This window comes from Phaseolus vulgaris, chromosome 10 (genome assembly GCF_051622355.1).
Source record: "Phaseolus vulgaris cultivar YP4 chromosome 10, ASM5162235v1, whole genome shotgun sequence".
NCBI lineage: Eukaryota > Viridiplantae > Streptophyta > Magnoliopsida > Fabales > Fabaceae > Phaseolus > Phaseolus vulgaris.
This window is the reverse complement of record NC_143507.1, coordinates 11,312,654-11,329,544: the sequence shown is the minus strand read 5'-3', so window position 1 is coordinate 11,329,544 and position 16,891 is coordinate 11,312,654. Positions and strand designations below refer to the sequence as shown.

General features: G+C 34.8%; 1 long non-coding RNA gene across 1 annotated transcript; it reads left to right on the top strand.

Moving 5' to 3' along the window:
* Nucleotides 1-9,596: 9,596 nt before the first annotated feature.
* LOC137819692 (uncharacterized) lies at nt 9,597-10,536 on the top strand. Its single transcript, XR_011082375.2, has 2 exons — nt 9,597-9,764; nt 10,218-10,536. It is a non-coding gene; the product is annotated as an uncharacterized LOC137819692 (long non-coding RNA).
* The last annotated feature ends 6,355 nt before the right edge of the window (nt 10,537-16,891 follow it).

Sequence of the window (16,891 nt, the reverse complement as noted above, 5' to 3'; positions counted from 1 at the left end):
AGACTTGTGGCTAAAGGTTATAATCAAGAAAAAGGCATAGATTATGGTGAAACCTTTGCTCCAGTTGCAAGATTAGAAGTTGTAAGGTTGTTGTTGTCCTTTGCTTGTATGAGTGGATTCAAATTGTTTCAAATGGATGTTAAGAGTGCTTTCGTTAATGGAATCATCAATGAGGAAGTCTATGTTGAACAACCACCGGACTTTGAAGATCATCAACATCCTAACCATGTATACAAGCTGAAAAAAGGTCATGTATGGGCTTAAACAAGCTCCAAGGCAGTGGTATGAAAGGCTTAGTAACTTTCTTTTATCCAATGGCTATGAGAAAGGGATGATAGACAAAACTCTCTTTATCAAGAAGTCAAATTCTGAAATTATCTTGGTCCAAATCTATGTTGATGACATCATTTTTGGTGCTACCAAAGATAGTTTATGTGAAGAGTTTGTGGCTGCCATGCAAGGAGAATTTGAAATGTCAATGATGGGGGAGCTTTCATTCTTTCTTGGACTGCAGGTAAGCAATCCAAAGATGGAATTTTCCTAAGTCAATCAAAGTACTGCAAAGAAATTCTCAAGAAGTTTGAAATGGAAAGTTGCAAAGAAGCCAGCACACCTATGCCATCAAGTTGCTATATGGATGCTGATGTGGCTAGAAAAGAGGTAGATCAAACCAAATATAGAGGGTTGATTAGTTCCTTACTTTATCTCACAACAAGTAGGCCGGATATCATGTTTTTCGTGTGTCTATGTGCAAGATTCCAAGCAAATCCAAAGGAATCTCATCTCAAGGCTGCAAAACGAATTCTCAAATATCTCAAGGGGACAACCAATGTTAGATTATGGTATCCTTCTCACTCTCCTATACACTTAATTGGATATTCTGATTCTGCTTTTGCAGGGTGTAAGCTAGACCGGAAATGCACAAGTGGGACTTGTCACCTTCTTGGATCAAGTCTTATTTCTTGGCATAGCAAGAAACAAGCTTGTGTGGCTCTTTCCACTGCAGAGGCAAAACACATAGTTGTTGGAAATTGTTGTTCACAAATTCTTTGGCTCAAACAACAACTAGAAGATTTTGGTTTAAAGATTAGCAAGGTGCCTTTGCTTTGTGACAACACAAGTGTTATAAACCTCACTAAGAATCAGATTCATCACTCAAGAACAAAGAACATTGAAATCCGTCATCACTTCATAAGGGATCATGTGAACAATGGAGATTGTGAGATGAAATTCTTTGAGACAAGGTTGCAACTTGTTGATATATTCACAAAGCCTCTGCCAAAGGACAAATCTTTCTTTTTAAGAAATGAGTTAGGTATTTTTGATTCAAAAACTTTTTCTTAATTCTGTTTTTATCCCTTTCTTCATTCTATTTGTGAAGACAAATAGGGGAAGAATGTGTTGGTTTCTGTGTGGTGTATGCTGCTACTGCAAACTCTTATTTAAAGTTTTAATTTTTCTTAAAATTGTTTATGTTGCTGCTACACTCACTGGTTTGGCACTGTTTTTGGCTGGTTTTTCTACTCTTTTGGAAATGCAGAAAACTGGTTTGTGTGCCTTGGTAACCTGCTGTTTTATCTGCTTTATGTTTGCATAGTTTCTGTTTTGCAGGTGCTAATTCAGACTCAAACAGATCAACACAAGCAACCAAGGATTTGTCTTCATCAAATAGGAGGAGATTGTTTATCAAAGATGATCTTGAAGCTTTGATGTCTCCAAATCCATGGTGTTTGATGGAAGGTTGAAGTTGTTGCTTGTGTGGGTGGGATCTGGGTAGATTAATGTGTAATCCACTCTTTGTTTGAATTTAAAATTGTTTTAAATCCTTTTTTTGAAAAACATTGCTTTATAAAGAAGTGGAAAAATCAACCTGTTGTTTTATCGATTCAATCGGTTGTTCGACACTTAGTGGTTTTTTAAAAGGGTTCGAAGTTGTTTGACTTTGTTGACTTTGCTATCAAACCAATTCAATCGGTTGTTTCGAATATTCAACCGATTGTTTTTTAAAATCCATAACAGAATTTCTATTAAGTTTTCAAATCAGCTTTAACTATTTTCTAAACGAATATGCTCCTGTTTTAAATGTTTTTAACAAACTTTTGGGGTATTTAAAAAGGTTGTTATGCGCTCCTCAAAAGTGATAACTATTTTTAGACATTTGTGAAAGTGTGAAAACAGATTTGAGTTTTCAAGATTTGCATTCAAGCTTTTGGGTTTTCTCAAAGAAGTGGAATAGGATTGCTGTAATCTTTTGATTTGATCTTTCATCAGTTATAATCCTTTTTGTATCTCTTGTATTTCTGAATACTGTTGTGTAAGTGCAGAATCAAAGGGTGTTCTGATTTCTGTGGTGATTGTGTGCCAAAGGAAGTGTGTGACTTGAGGTGTTCAATGTCACTTCTTTGGTGGTGTGTTTGTAATCTGAATTTTGATTGCATAGTAGATACCCAATGATTTTTGGGGATAGGATGTAGCTTTTGGGATAAGGGTGAACCGGTATAAATTGCTTGTGTGCATTTCTTTTGCCCTGAACTCATTTAAATTTTGCTTTTAAGTTGTTTTTAACTCTGTTTATAAAAACATTCGGTTGAATCGCAAAAACAACTGGTTGATTTTCTGATAATCAACTTAAACTGTTTTGTTTGATTGCTTTCTAGATTTCTGTATCTGTGATTCTACATTGAACTTCATTATATCTTCAAAGTTTGCGAAGATCTTTCATAAAAAATTCACCCCCCCTCTTGTTTAAGGTCATATATCCTAACATATATAACATATTTTATATATAATCCTATTAGTGCAAAGATATACCATAGATTCTGATATAGGTCTGACGAGATGCCTAGATCAGGCAATGAAAGTATGTAATGCCTCTGCTACAATTGTCACCTCTGATGTTGGCACAGGAATTGCAACATCGTCATAAAGGACCTTCTCCATCGTGACCTTTATAAATTAGAAGAAAGAGTCACATTGTGACCCCTTCGTAACACTTGCCCAGGGTCACAAATCAGGTGGAAGACTCATAATCAACATACAACTCACATTGGCTAGTTGAATCAAAGTCATCCCCTGGTGGATCAACCGTCGAACAACTCCCTTTTGTGATGACTCTCTTAATAGGAGGCGGGTCATTTTGTATCATAGCAGGTGGTTGTTGGGAGAGTCTTAAACCTTCCAACTGCTTTACAAACTCCCTATCCATCCACTTATTAAACCCTTCCATTAAGCTTTCTTTAATCTCTTGAGTAACCTTAACCTTTATCTGTTTCTATATTGTAGCAAATACTCCTGGCTAGATTCATTGAACGAATGTTCCTTGCATTGTGATGAGGGCCCAAAGTATGAGCGATCCCCACCCCATATCTAGCAACACGAACACGTCTAGGGTGCTCAGGTCGTCCGATAGCAATAATAAGAATATCCTCGCAACCATAAAGATTAAAATCCGCTTTGTTGTTTGCTCAACAAGAGAATCCTACAACAAATGAAAACAAATTGTCAAACTTCAACACACGTATTAAATTTAAAATAACACATACAAAACATCTTTCTTATAATTCATTCAGTTGTTCGTTGTGATTCCTTAGAAGTCCATGTCCCTGATTGCTTTAGACGGGCATTCTTCCATTTCTCATGTTGGGATGGTGGGGATGGAGGGTTCAAAGAATCTAAATTCCCTTCCTTAGTAGAAGCAGAACGTGCTTTAATCTTTTGTTGAATTAACTTCTGCTCTAACTTCTTAAAACTACCATGGGACAATAAGTGTGGGGTCTCATTACGCGCTTGATAAGATTGTGCTTTCTTCTGAACATCCTATCATCAACATTCAAAATTTAATAAAACGTTAATATAAAAACTACATCTAAATAAAACAGGTGATATTAACCTACCATTTCTCAGTTTGTTTAATCTGTACAAATTGCTACCAAGTTTCTTCATCAAGGAATATGTATTTTGTACAAGGATTTTATCCTTTCCTTGCACCATATATATAAGTTGTTCTCAATTTTGATTTAAACTGACAAAACTTAACACCCACTGAAGATAGAACCTTCGTTCTCAACTTTTACACATGGGATATCATAATGCGTCTACATTCCATACTTGGGATGATTAGTTCATAAAAAACATAAACAAACTTCAGATTGAACAAAGTGAAACAAACTTCAGATTGAAAAAAGTAAAAATAGTTACATACCAGAATATCCTACCAAATCATGTTTCTCTCGTGCTCGGTGACGTTATCCCAAGAAGGAATTAAGATAGAGATCCTTTCGCTAGCAACCACTCCGAGATAACTGCTAAAATTATGTGAATTTGGCCCACTGGCGACACCAATGTTGACATCAATAGTCAATGGTACTTTTTTACCTTTATTTATCTTAATACACATAGTTTTTAATCTAGTATGTCCTCTACAAGTTCTTGAACGAGGAACTTCATCATCAGTCATGTTCTTATTGTCAAACAAATATGATAAGCATTAAGAATTTGAAACATAATAAAAATTATATAATTTAAAACTAAACTTGAAACACGTGTACATACAAATATATATTTCTTCGTCATGATCATTTTGAGTTGCATGTACAACATCAGCAACATCCTTGTACTCTCTATTAATCGTCGTTCCTTTAAGTGATTCAATCTCATAAAATGTCATTATTTAGTTCTTCATCTTTTAGGTCATTATGTTATTTTTTCCATGTAGCACAACAAACTAGTTTTCAGACATAAGGTCTTGGATATAAAAAACTTGGGAAGCTTGATATGTCATTATGAATGGTTTGTCATGATAACCTATCTTTCGAAAGTCAACCAAAGTCATTTCTGATTCATCAACTTTGACATCAGTCTTATTTTCAACCCACTTGCATTTGAAAACAGGTATCACAAACTTGGTATGATTAACTTCCCAAATTTCTACTATGACACCATAATAAGGGATTGATCCCACAACGGAATTTTGATCTTTTGAAGTTGAAAATTGCATGGACTCTACCTCCAAAGTGATTCCACTATTTTGCATTGTACTCTTATCATCTCGAGACTTTGTGTAAGAAAAACAACCATTTACTTCATAGCCAGAACAACATAAAACATCAAACTTTAGACCATTTGCAAGCCATATCAATGTTTCAGATGTTGATGGATCATTCATGATTTGTTGCTTAACTCATGACATGAAATTTTTGTTATGCTCGACTAACACCCATTTTTATAATTACCTTGGATTCTTATATTTCACAATGTCTTTGTGTGTATCTAAGTATGGTAATACCTCATCAGTATTATTCAGGATATACAAATGTGCTTGTACAACCTGTACTGGACCAAAGCGTTAGGCTCAGCGCCCACGTGATTGGACATCAACACCTGTGTGAAGCAGGTCAGCTCGATGGTCTGGTCAAGTTAATGGGCCACGTAAGTGGGCCCCAAGAATGCTTTTGTTGAAATTCATATATATGTAAGGCCTGATCATTGAAAAAGTGCATGTGGTGTGTATAGTACATTCGGGTCTAGCACAAGTAAATATTCCCCAAAGACGCCTAGGCCCAAGTGCGCTAGGGCTTTTAGAAATAAGCCGCATGCATGATACGTGAAGGCTAGTACGCCTACATTAAACAGATGGGCTCCATGATGTTGGTACATGAGTTGGTACCCTAGGGCCATGCTGTTAAGATTATGCACTCCAAGGAGGGAGATTTTGGGTGGTTGTTTTACTAAGATTGTGCACATTGTAACAGACTCAACAGACTCTCCTCCCATGAAACCTACTTTCACTTGAGATAAGGTTCTCGTGAGAGAAGGGTTGTTACAAGAAGTAGCCTAAAAGTAGTCTATAAAAGGGACTTGAGATCCCTAGTAAAGGTACATCGTTTCTAAGACTGAAACTACTTGCTTACTTTCTCATTACTTCTTAGCCCAGTACTGACTTGATCGTCGAAGTGCAATCAACAGGTAGGGCCCCGTCTTTTTCAAACGAAGTCGCGTTCCAACATTCCAAGGAAAAAGCAAATTCCAGCAGAGGAAAACGGAGTCACAACCTGTTCCCAGAGTCAACTGGCGACCAGGTCAACCGGCAAGAACATTTGGCGCCCACGTGGGGTCCGATAAAACTAGGTCCCATCCACAGTTGTGATCAAAGCTACCAGGCGATATGAGGAATATGAGACAAGGTCCATCTGGACAGGAAGGAGGTCACAACATCACCATGCAGCAACTCATGGAGACTGTCCACACTCTCCAGCAGACAGTGGCGGCATCCAAGGCTGATCGTTCAACTAGATACATCCATCTGATTTTTCTTAGAAGATGAACAACTAAATGTACCATGATATTAAAAAATGATGGAGGAAAAAACATCTCGAGTTGACACAAGATAATTATTTTTCTTCAAGTTCATCCAACTTTTGAGGGTCAATCTCCTTACTACATATCGAATTGAAAAATGAACATAGTCGAGTGATTGTATGCCTAACATTTTTTGCAAGATTCCACGAATAGCCACCGATAATAATTGTTGCATTAGAACGTGACAATCATGAGACTTTAAGCCAATTAGTTTCAAATCATTCATAGATACAAGACTCTTAACATTTGAAGAGTAGCCTTGTGGTACCTTAACACCTTTAAGACATTCACAAAAACTTGTTTTCTCTTTCTTCAACAAAGTGTAACACGTTGCATGCAAGTATGTACGTTTACCAACTTCTCGCAGTGCCAATTCCTCTCGTATATTCATTTCAATCAAATCCAAACGTTCATTCACACCATCCTTCATTTTTCCTTTAATGTTCATAAGTGTTCTGATTAAGCTGTCACACATATTATTTTCTATGTGCATTACATCTATACAATGTCTCACATCTAACTTACACCAATACGAAAGATAAAAAAAGATTGATCTCTTCTTCCATATTTCAGTCACAATTTTCTTCTTCTTCATTTTTCCAAAAGTCACATTAACATTTTTTACCTTTTCATAAATTTGAAGGCCACTTAATGGAGTGGGACAAATGTCATGTTCTTGGTATCCGTTGAAAGCTTTTTTCAATCTATGATACGGGTGGTATTTCGTTAGAAATCTACAATGCCGAAGATACACAATTTTCCTTCCATGTTTTAACTACTCATATGATGTCTTCTCTTCAGATATTGGATATGCTTTATGACCTTTCACAGTATAAGATTGCATGTAATTAGAAAGATTCATTCTTAAATGCATCAAACACATCAACCCCTTCATCCCACAATAATTTCAAATCTTGAATCAATGGATTAAGATAAACATCTATGTCATTGCCAGGTTGTTTTGGACTAGAGATCATCATAGATAACATCATGTATTTGCACTTCATACACAAAGTAGGAGGTAAGTTGTAAATCACTAACAAAATAGGCCATGAACTATGATTACTACTTAAATTTCTAAAAAGGATTCATTCCATCAATTGCCAATCCAAGTCTTAAGTTTCTTGATTCTTTTCCAAATTCAGGAAATTCTTTATTAATATTTTTCCACTATAAAGAATCAGTTGGATGATGAAGTAGTTCATCACATTTCTATTATCTACATGCCACCTAAGGTTTTTAGCATCATCTGTATTTGTAAACAAATGCTTAAGCCTTGGAATTATTAGAAGATACCAAACGACCTTAGCAGGAGGACCTTCCTTTGTGACTTCATCAATTTCATCATTTTGACCAACTTTAACCTTATAATGTGACAAACCACACTTGGGACATCTTCTTAAATCTTCATACTCATTTCTATATAAAACCTTTCGGAAAAAGTATATTCTTTTTGCCTCGTAATTTCGATTGGGTAATGCATTTTTTTTTGGAAGCATGTCCTTCAGCAATTAAAGCAATTCTGTAAAGCTTTTATCGGTCCATCCATTCATTGCTTTCAAATTCATCAATCTTAACACTGTTGATAATCGTGTGAAGTTAGTTGAACCAAGATACAAAGGAGTCTCTACATCATTAGACATATTTTTGAAAACTGCTTCAACAAAAGATTCTGCTCCTACATCACGAATCATGTTCTCTAATCTATCATCCATTGAGAAATCAACACACTCTGAAGCTCTACGGACACTTGGCAAGTCTAACAATTCACCATGCCACGTCCATGCTGTATAATTTTTCAAAAATCCATAACACAAAAGATGTTCTCTAATTTCGAAAATACTCAAAATCCTGTCGTAAAAACAATTCACACAAAGACACCTTATTCTTACTCCATTATGATTACTAAAGACATTATGTTGTGCAAACTGTATGAATTTTTCCTCCCCTCTTTCGTAAACATCAGTTATATGTGGTGTATTAATCCAACTTTGATTTATAGAACTGGTAAACTAAGAAAATATAAATCAAAATTGTCGAAGGTCGGACACCCGTAGACTCAGCATTAACACGTTTAATACATATAAATACTATCTAATTCATTATATAAAATTAAATAAAAAATTTCGAAGGTCGAAGACTCCCAGATTCAGCATGAACGCGTTATATATATATATATAAATATTATCTAATTCATTATAAAACTAAATCAAAATTGTCGAAGGTCGGACACCTCCAGACTTAGAATAAACGTGTTCAATATATAAATACTATCTAATTCATTAAAAACTAAATCAACATTGTCAAAGGTTGGATACCTCCAAACTAAAAATCAACACGTACAATAAATACATAAACACATTTAATAAAATATTAAATTCTAAATAACACACTAACTTGAAAAGTGGTAATGTGAGAGGGAGGAGGATGCAAGGTCATTGACATTGTCCGGGGATGCTGCAAAGGTGCTGGGGCGCAGTGTAGGGAAGATAACGGTGCAGGTGCGATGTAGTTGCGGACAAGGCGCAGAGGTGGTGCGATGTGATTTATTCTAGCGCAAGAAGGGAGTGGCGATGAAGTTGCAAGAGTAAAATGAGAGAGCGTGAGAGTGAAAGAGAAAGAGATACTAGAATGAGAGAGGGCGTGAGAGTGAAGTGTGAGGTGAGGGCGCGGGGGGAAATAAACAAGGATTTTAACGAAAGTTGGGGAGTGAACCTTCATTATTATCGATTGTTAGCACATTTAACGACAGTTCTTGGACAGAACCATCAATGTTTTCCACCTAGAGTCACTTTTAATGACAGTTGGTCCTAGAATCATCGTTAAAAAGGTTGAATAATTATGAAAATGTAACTGATCTTTTTTTAACGATTGTTTTGTGTTAACTGTCTTTGTATAGGGTCGTGGTAATGATATTTTGTACTGGTGTATCTACTGCTTTCGCGAAAAGAAGTGCACAGATTTATCATGTTTTTTAAGTGAGTTAGGAGGAAAATGTGAAGACGAGTGTGTGAGGGGTGCTTAATTTCCATCTTCTCTCATGAGCAGAAAAAGAAGGGGTAGCCACGTAGATTTTCGGTATTTTACCTAACTACCCCCTTAACATTGTGCAAGCATGTGAACTGAATCATTGAACACTGACCACATTCCGGAATCTTTGACAACTTTTAAAAAATTTTCTTCAAAAAATCATGAATGTGTGGTGCACCATTTGAAATCATTTGTCATTGTGTCGTTGTTGTGTGAACTTCTTCCTTGCCCAGCAGAGAGCTTCTTTCATAGCTTTGTTCCTTGTCCAGCGAGGGTCATGTTAGAGCTTTGTTCCTTGTCCAATGAGTGTGTACAGTGGTTTCGCTGAGAGATTTCTATGCTTAAGCATCAAAGAAAACAAGGATTTGTGGTTGGAGGTGAGTTACATTCTTCAAAATCAATTTGCATGCCTATACTACACTTAAAAAAATCAATTTCATGCATTTTTTCAGTTGACAATCAATTTTGTTGCACTATATTGGATGGAAAGCCCACATGTTTTTTATGCAAAATCGATTCTTTTGTGACTTATATTTCATGCAGAATCGATTTGACTCCATTCTAAATTTTTTTAAGGTTGAGTGTTGTCTCCTGTTAGTTTTCTTCGGTTTTGGGCTCCTTTTCTTCACTCCTATAGTTTTTGTTCGTTTCCATTTGTGGAATTTCTCAATATCTAGGATTGAATTGAATTTTTTAATATTGAATTTTGTTAAATGTTGTTGTTTGTTGTTTATTGTTTTAAATTCAGAAATTAATGAGATGCAAGAAGAAATTTGATGGGGTGTAGTAAGAAACATCATAATAAAAAAATATAAATTTTTCTTATGCAGGTCAACACTTATGCAGGGCTGGCCAACAAATTCAGCTCGTGTCACTTTTGTGGAGCAGGCCAAATGCGGGACATGCCAATATGAGATGAGTCAATCCATTAGGGGAAGATGGAGAAGGTGTATGGAACTATGTGTTGGCATAAACTTCAAAGTTTCTCATACTTTTAGGGAAGACAATAATTGTGTTGATAAATTGGCTAATTTGGGTGTTGATAATAAGTTAGAGTTTTTCTTATACTTTGTTATGCTTCCTTGTCTTAGTTTGAATTTTCTCCATAACAGATACCAATTTCTTTTATTTCATGTTTAGGTTTTCTTACTCGGGTTTTGTTTTGGTCCTCCCTCTTTATTTTCTTATTTATGTTATGTTTCATATGTTCACTAGAATGAGTTTTTTTAAAATAAAAAACTTAAATTATTTACAAAAAATAGTAGTTTTAAAAAAATAATAAAATGAATTACTTGTATTTAGAAATACAATTCATTATAATAATATTGTTTTAAAGGAAATCAACTAGTTATATTTATCAATATGATTAAATTATTTAAGTTTATTTTTATTAAAAAAAATGTAACAAAGATTTCAATTTAAGTATAATTTTGAGCAACATGTTTGTATTTTCTTTTAATTCCAATCAAATTAATTTTTAATTATTAAATTGTGACTAGTTTTTATTTATTTATTTAGTTTTTAACATATATATGTTTTAAAATTAAAAGAAATAAATGAACTTTGGTAAACTTAAAATATAGTACACCATGTTTTCTAATAATTTTAAAAAAAATTATGGAAACTTAACAAGTTAGTTTTTAAGTATATTGTTATGTTTTTCATAATGATTAAGTAGGTTATGATTGTCTTTACCTTAATTTTCTGATCACAACATATTAAACACATTTTCTTTCCATAATATTGATGGTGGTTATACTTGTTGTCATGTTATAGTAATTATTATCACTAGTTTTATTAATGTAATATTTATTGTATTATAGTACTTGTGTAAAAAACGTTAAAGGATAACAATTCTTGATGTTTTAGAATTGTATCGAGATGGTGGTTGTTGAAAAATTTGTTGATAATGGTTCATATTCAATCTAATTCATGAAATTCAATGGTTAAAAAACAAAACATATGAAGACACTATATTACAAACACCAAAAGAAACATCAATATTTATTAGGAAAAATTTATTATTAATCTCCTAATAATTAGTCACATGGAAAAAAATTGTTCATGAGCGAGTTTTATATCAAAGGAAGATAATTCACTAACACTGAAACTATAACTCACAATAATCACTAGAAAGATTTAACCTAGACACATCAAAATTTATTCTTTCTAAAACTTGAAAGGAACCACTACTGTACCGATCAGGTCATCGGGTGTGATGACGTGGACAGTAAGTGACTACGTGGGGCGTGCTTGGCGGGACACGTGGACAAGAGAAAGATGAGTGGTCAAGAAGTTAATACAGTCGCCGTTTGTGGAAGTGGCGTTCTTCAGTGTACATAGTCGGTTGTCGCCAGGTTTTCGTATCATCGCCGTGTTAGATAATGGAAGATCAGGTGGTCAGGAATCGCCGCAAGAGGCACATCGCCGGATTTCCCAGTAAACTTAGTTGAAGTTGTTGGAGGTTCAGGCAAGTAAGTTCAGGCGTGTAAGTTCAGTAAAGATGATTATTACGTCAGCATGAAGCATGGAGGTTAAGTGAGTTGGAGGAAACAACTTGCTCATCGATGACGGGATTCCCAGAGTGGACATTCGTCGATGGCGAGGTTTCCTTAGCTAGAACATGCATGGCGTGGCAGCGAGGAAGGTGGCACCTGCGACAAGCGATATCACAGAGATGATGTACTTTGTTGCATCCGATACTCGCTTTGTCGGGTGGCGTTCCAGAGTGTGTTATGTGCTAGGTTACACCTTGAATAAAAGACTTGGCCGCGTGACGGGATGCTACATAGAAATGACGCTTAAGTTACCCCAGCCCAGATGATGACACGTGTAGAGTTGGATGCTACATAGAAATGACACTTAAGTTACCCCAGCCCAGATGATGACACGTGTAGAGTTGGATGCTACATAGAAACGACGCTTAAGTTACCCCAGCCCAGATGATGACGCGTGTAGAGTTGGATGCGGTCCACGCGTCCAAAGTGTAACTATCTGGAGAGAGAAAATACCTAGGTATAAAAGATAAACTTAACAGAATTTGGAGGTACGTTCAATACAACTCTTTTTTATTATTGAGAACACTTGAGCACGGTTCCACAGCACCTAGTTTTTTCTCAGTTTTTGGGGTGTTCCTGTTACTGACTTGAGCGTCGGAGCGCCACCGGCTGCAGAGGCGCCATACTATGTTTTCAGGTTTTCAGAGAGACAATTTGTAGTGTGGACTTGAAGCGCACGTGGTGTTAAAGCTGGTGAGGAAAGTTCGTGACGAGGCATCGTTCTTGCGCTTGGTCAACCGGCAGGATCAACTACCTTTGTAAGGAATTTAGCTTATTAGGAAAAAAAATCATAACACTTTTTTTCTTCTCTTTTTTTGACAGACTTTGCATATTAAGTTATCTTCCTCTCTTTATGTATTTCTTTACTTGGATGTGTAAGTCTTTAACAATTTTCATTTTGTAAGTTCCATCACTACACGCCATTGCTTCATTAGTAGGAAGAGGTAACAAATCAAATGAGTTAAAGGGTTAAAGAAATCCTAAAAAGTGAGTAAGAAATTGTAGGATTTATCATTGTGTATCACAAATTCTTTAAGAAGGTAATCTTGCATAGTTTGCAAAGACAAACAAGGACATAAAGTCACTTATCTTAAGTGAAAAAACTATTTTGATTTCTCTTTAACTTTTTACTAAAGTTAACAATGGAATGTCCCTTTTAAAGTAACATTGGCTTTTCACATTTGAAACATCAAACTCTATTTCAAAGGATTTTGAAAAATTTAAACAACAAGAATAGGTGCATTAATAAAATGTTCCTTTAATTAATGTTCTTAAAAACAATTTCTTAGATTTCACCTTATTGAAAAATAATATTTTATTTAATTATTTCATTCAAAGGTGAGGTTATCGTGCTAAAATCTTAGACAAATATTTCATATAAACTAATTAACCCATAAAATTTTTTACCTCGCTTACATTGTTGGGATTAATCAATCTATAATAATCTTTAAACATATTTTTCATCTAATTGAGCTCCTTTGGAGTTGTTTGTTATTTTCTAAATCCTAACTAATATTATATAATTTTTAAAGTTTATATCTTTTTAAATGATTTCAAGTATCTGAAGCATATTTCTATTTATTTTTGGCTAAAATTTTGGATGATTTTATTAAATCTTTCTATTAATGATTAATAAGGATAAGTTAAATTCCTTACTAATAGGAGATTAGACTAACTACCAGTACACAACCTCCAACCTCAAGTTAAGATTACTTCCTCGTCAAATTTCAACCATAGAATCGCCCTTGTTCCGAATAAGGTACTCACTGAAGAGGTTAGCCCACATTCTCTTCATTAGGCTGATGTGTGCGAATCAAGATGTTGCAAAAGCGATTAAGGTAACTCTTTAGAGGTTTGCCATCTTCATTGGGTTGATGTATGCGAACCGAGATCTCGTCAAAGCGATTAAGGTAACTCTTTAAAGGTTGCCTTCCTGCTGCTTAGTGTCAAAGAGATCGATAATTCATGGAGGTTTGACTTTATTGGTCATGAACCTCTCCACAAACATTCGGGAAAAAGTCTAGAAAGAGTTTATGACTCCATCAGGAATTCCACTAAACCATTGGAGTGTGGTGCCCGTACAACATTTGCATCGTACAACATTTGAGCCACCTGATATTAGCATTTGCACTTGGAAAGCAGCTTTTAAGTGCCTCTCTAAATCTCCTGATCCTGGAAATAGTGTGATCTTGGGCACCATGTAGTGAGGGGGTACATGTTCTTCCATGATCGCCCTGGAGAAGGGTTGTGGATCTGCTTGAGCATGTACCTGCCATCCTTACCCCACTACCTTCAGTTGACAGTTGTCTGGCTGACCTTTGTCAACTCATGGTATGTTGCAGTTCTTCTTTTCCCTTTTGTAACTACTCATGTGCTCGCATGACTTTCTCTATTAAATGGCATGACATCTTCTCTTATTCATGCAACTGCTCATGCTCGACGCGATCCTCTTCTCTTTACCACTTTTGCTCAAGATGGACTTCTTCCTACGGTCATTCTTGTCCTGGGCTTCTTCCTACTTTGTGTTTGGCCTCTACATTTTAGTGTATAGTGTCCAAAATTTGATAGCAACATTGCCATTGTCTCCAGGTTGAACTTGTTGTCTCTAATTGCTTATGATGTTGCAATTATTTCTCAAAAAATGTATATATTATTATATAGGGCACTAGTACAAAAGTTTAAAACAATTCATTATTTAATGTGTTTTTACGATCAGATGTTGTCTTTCAAAATGCGGTGGCATTTTTTAAATTAACTTGATTTAAGAATGCGGCTATTACAACTAACCGCCTTCTTAAAATCTTTTTTATCCTAATTCAAAAGTGCGTCACTTACGTTTTCATACTCTCCTTTCTCACACGCTTCGTTTCTCTTATGTGCTTCCTCCCATTAATTGTGCTTCCTCTTTTCTTCTTCCCTTCTTTGCATTGTCGTTGTGCCATTGGTAAGCATTGTCTTCCTCTTTTCTTCTTCACCATTGATTTTTGTATGTTTTCCATTTCTCTTATGTTTTGTCTTATGTCATTGCTAACGTCACTATTTCATTGGGAAGGTTTTTGTTTGTTTTCTATTGTGTCTTCCTCGTCGTTGTTTCCTTGCAACATTGTATATTTGCGTTTCATTGGGAAATTTTTGTTTGCGTTTTCTGGACTTTCAATGGGATGAAATAGTAAGAATGTGAAGAGATATGATATGAATGCACCAAGAGATCAAAATAAATGCTAAAATAATGACCATGTTCTTCAGAAAAGATCAAAGTTGAGAATTTTTTATTAGAAACCCAAACAACTGCGAAAAAGAAAAGAAACCTTAAACGCCACTCGTTAATGCGATTTATAAATGCGGCTATGTAAATAGTTGCATTTATAAATCGAATTTACGAATTTCTTATCTCTTCGATTTAAGACTACATGTACATCAAATGCGAATAGTCGTCGTTGTTTTACCTTTCTGCACCCGTGGGAGTAGGAAAAGTTTTACCTACTCTCATGGTGGGTGTCAATATTCTAGTTCAAAGTTTAAATGTCCCCATAGTGAAATATGTATTTTATAGTTCTTAGTTAAATTTTTATTGTATTCTTAATCTTTAAGTAATATTATCCCGTTTTTAAAGTTTAGATCTTTCTTTTAGAAGTAGCACAAGTAGACATTCATTTATTATTATTAATAGAGAATTAGACTACGAATAGCTGACAAATTCAATAACAGACAATATCATTCATACAAATATGTTTTTTTTCTTTATTATATGTGATAATGTATGATGTACGTAATCATTCATATTCACGCTATATACGAAGATACCATCCAAGTATACTAAAAGAGACTATAAATAGCCTAAGTACATGATGCAAGAGTATACCAAAACTCCAAAAGACATGACTAAGACTAATCCACTCCAAATTTAATATTGAAAGTTGTTTTCCTTTTATCTACTTCTTTGACCAGAACTTGATTGAATCCACTTTTTCAATTTATTTTCTATAAAAATATATACAATATACAATAATTATGAACAAGCAGATCATAAATTCTGCTAATACAATGTCCATGTGTTGGAGATCCCACATCGACTAGAGATTAGAGCCTTTCATTGTATATAAGTGGGTGCAAACCTCAACCCTATGAGCCGGTTTTATGGGGTTGAGTTAGGCTTAAAGTCCACTTCGTAACATGGTATCAGAGCTATTTCGAGCCTATCCTAGCGAGTATTTGTTGGGCCTATCGTGCCACCCGCTATCGGGCCGCTATCGGACCACCCACAATATATAGTCCCACGCACGAGTTGGTAGTCTCGGCATGAGGGGGTGTGTTGGAGATCTCACATCGACTAGAGATTAGAGCCTTTCATTGTATATAAGTGGGTGCAAACCTCAACCCTATGAGCCGGTTTTATGGGGTTGAGTTAGGCTCAAAGTCCACTTCGTAACATGTTCCATCTTTCTTTTCTCAGAAATAAGATCACATGAACATGAACTTATATTTTTTTGAATCCATCTTTTTTCATAAAGAAACCATATCATTGTTACTCAAACCAATAACATCTTTTTTTAAACACCGTCATTTTTTCTGGGTAATTAATAAATTTATAATCATTACTCAAACCAGTAACATCTTTCTCCACACAATTTTGCCTAATTAATTTTAAAATATTAATAATTAGAATATAATTAACTTAAAATAATAATAATAAATAGTAAGAAAATTTTAAAGTGCTAAAAATAATAAAAAACGGGAGTTTAAAAAATAAGATATTATATTTTAGCGATAAAATATATTTATTATGTAATTTAACAAAAGTATAAAACTTTAAGAAATATTTAAGTTTCTTTTATTTTTTATTATTCTAAAAATTTAAAAATGTACATAGTACCTGAAAATAAAAAATAGTAATAACAAAATGTTTGTTTGTTTGCTTACATATATATATACACAATGTTTTTCCT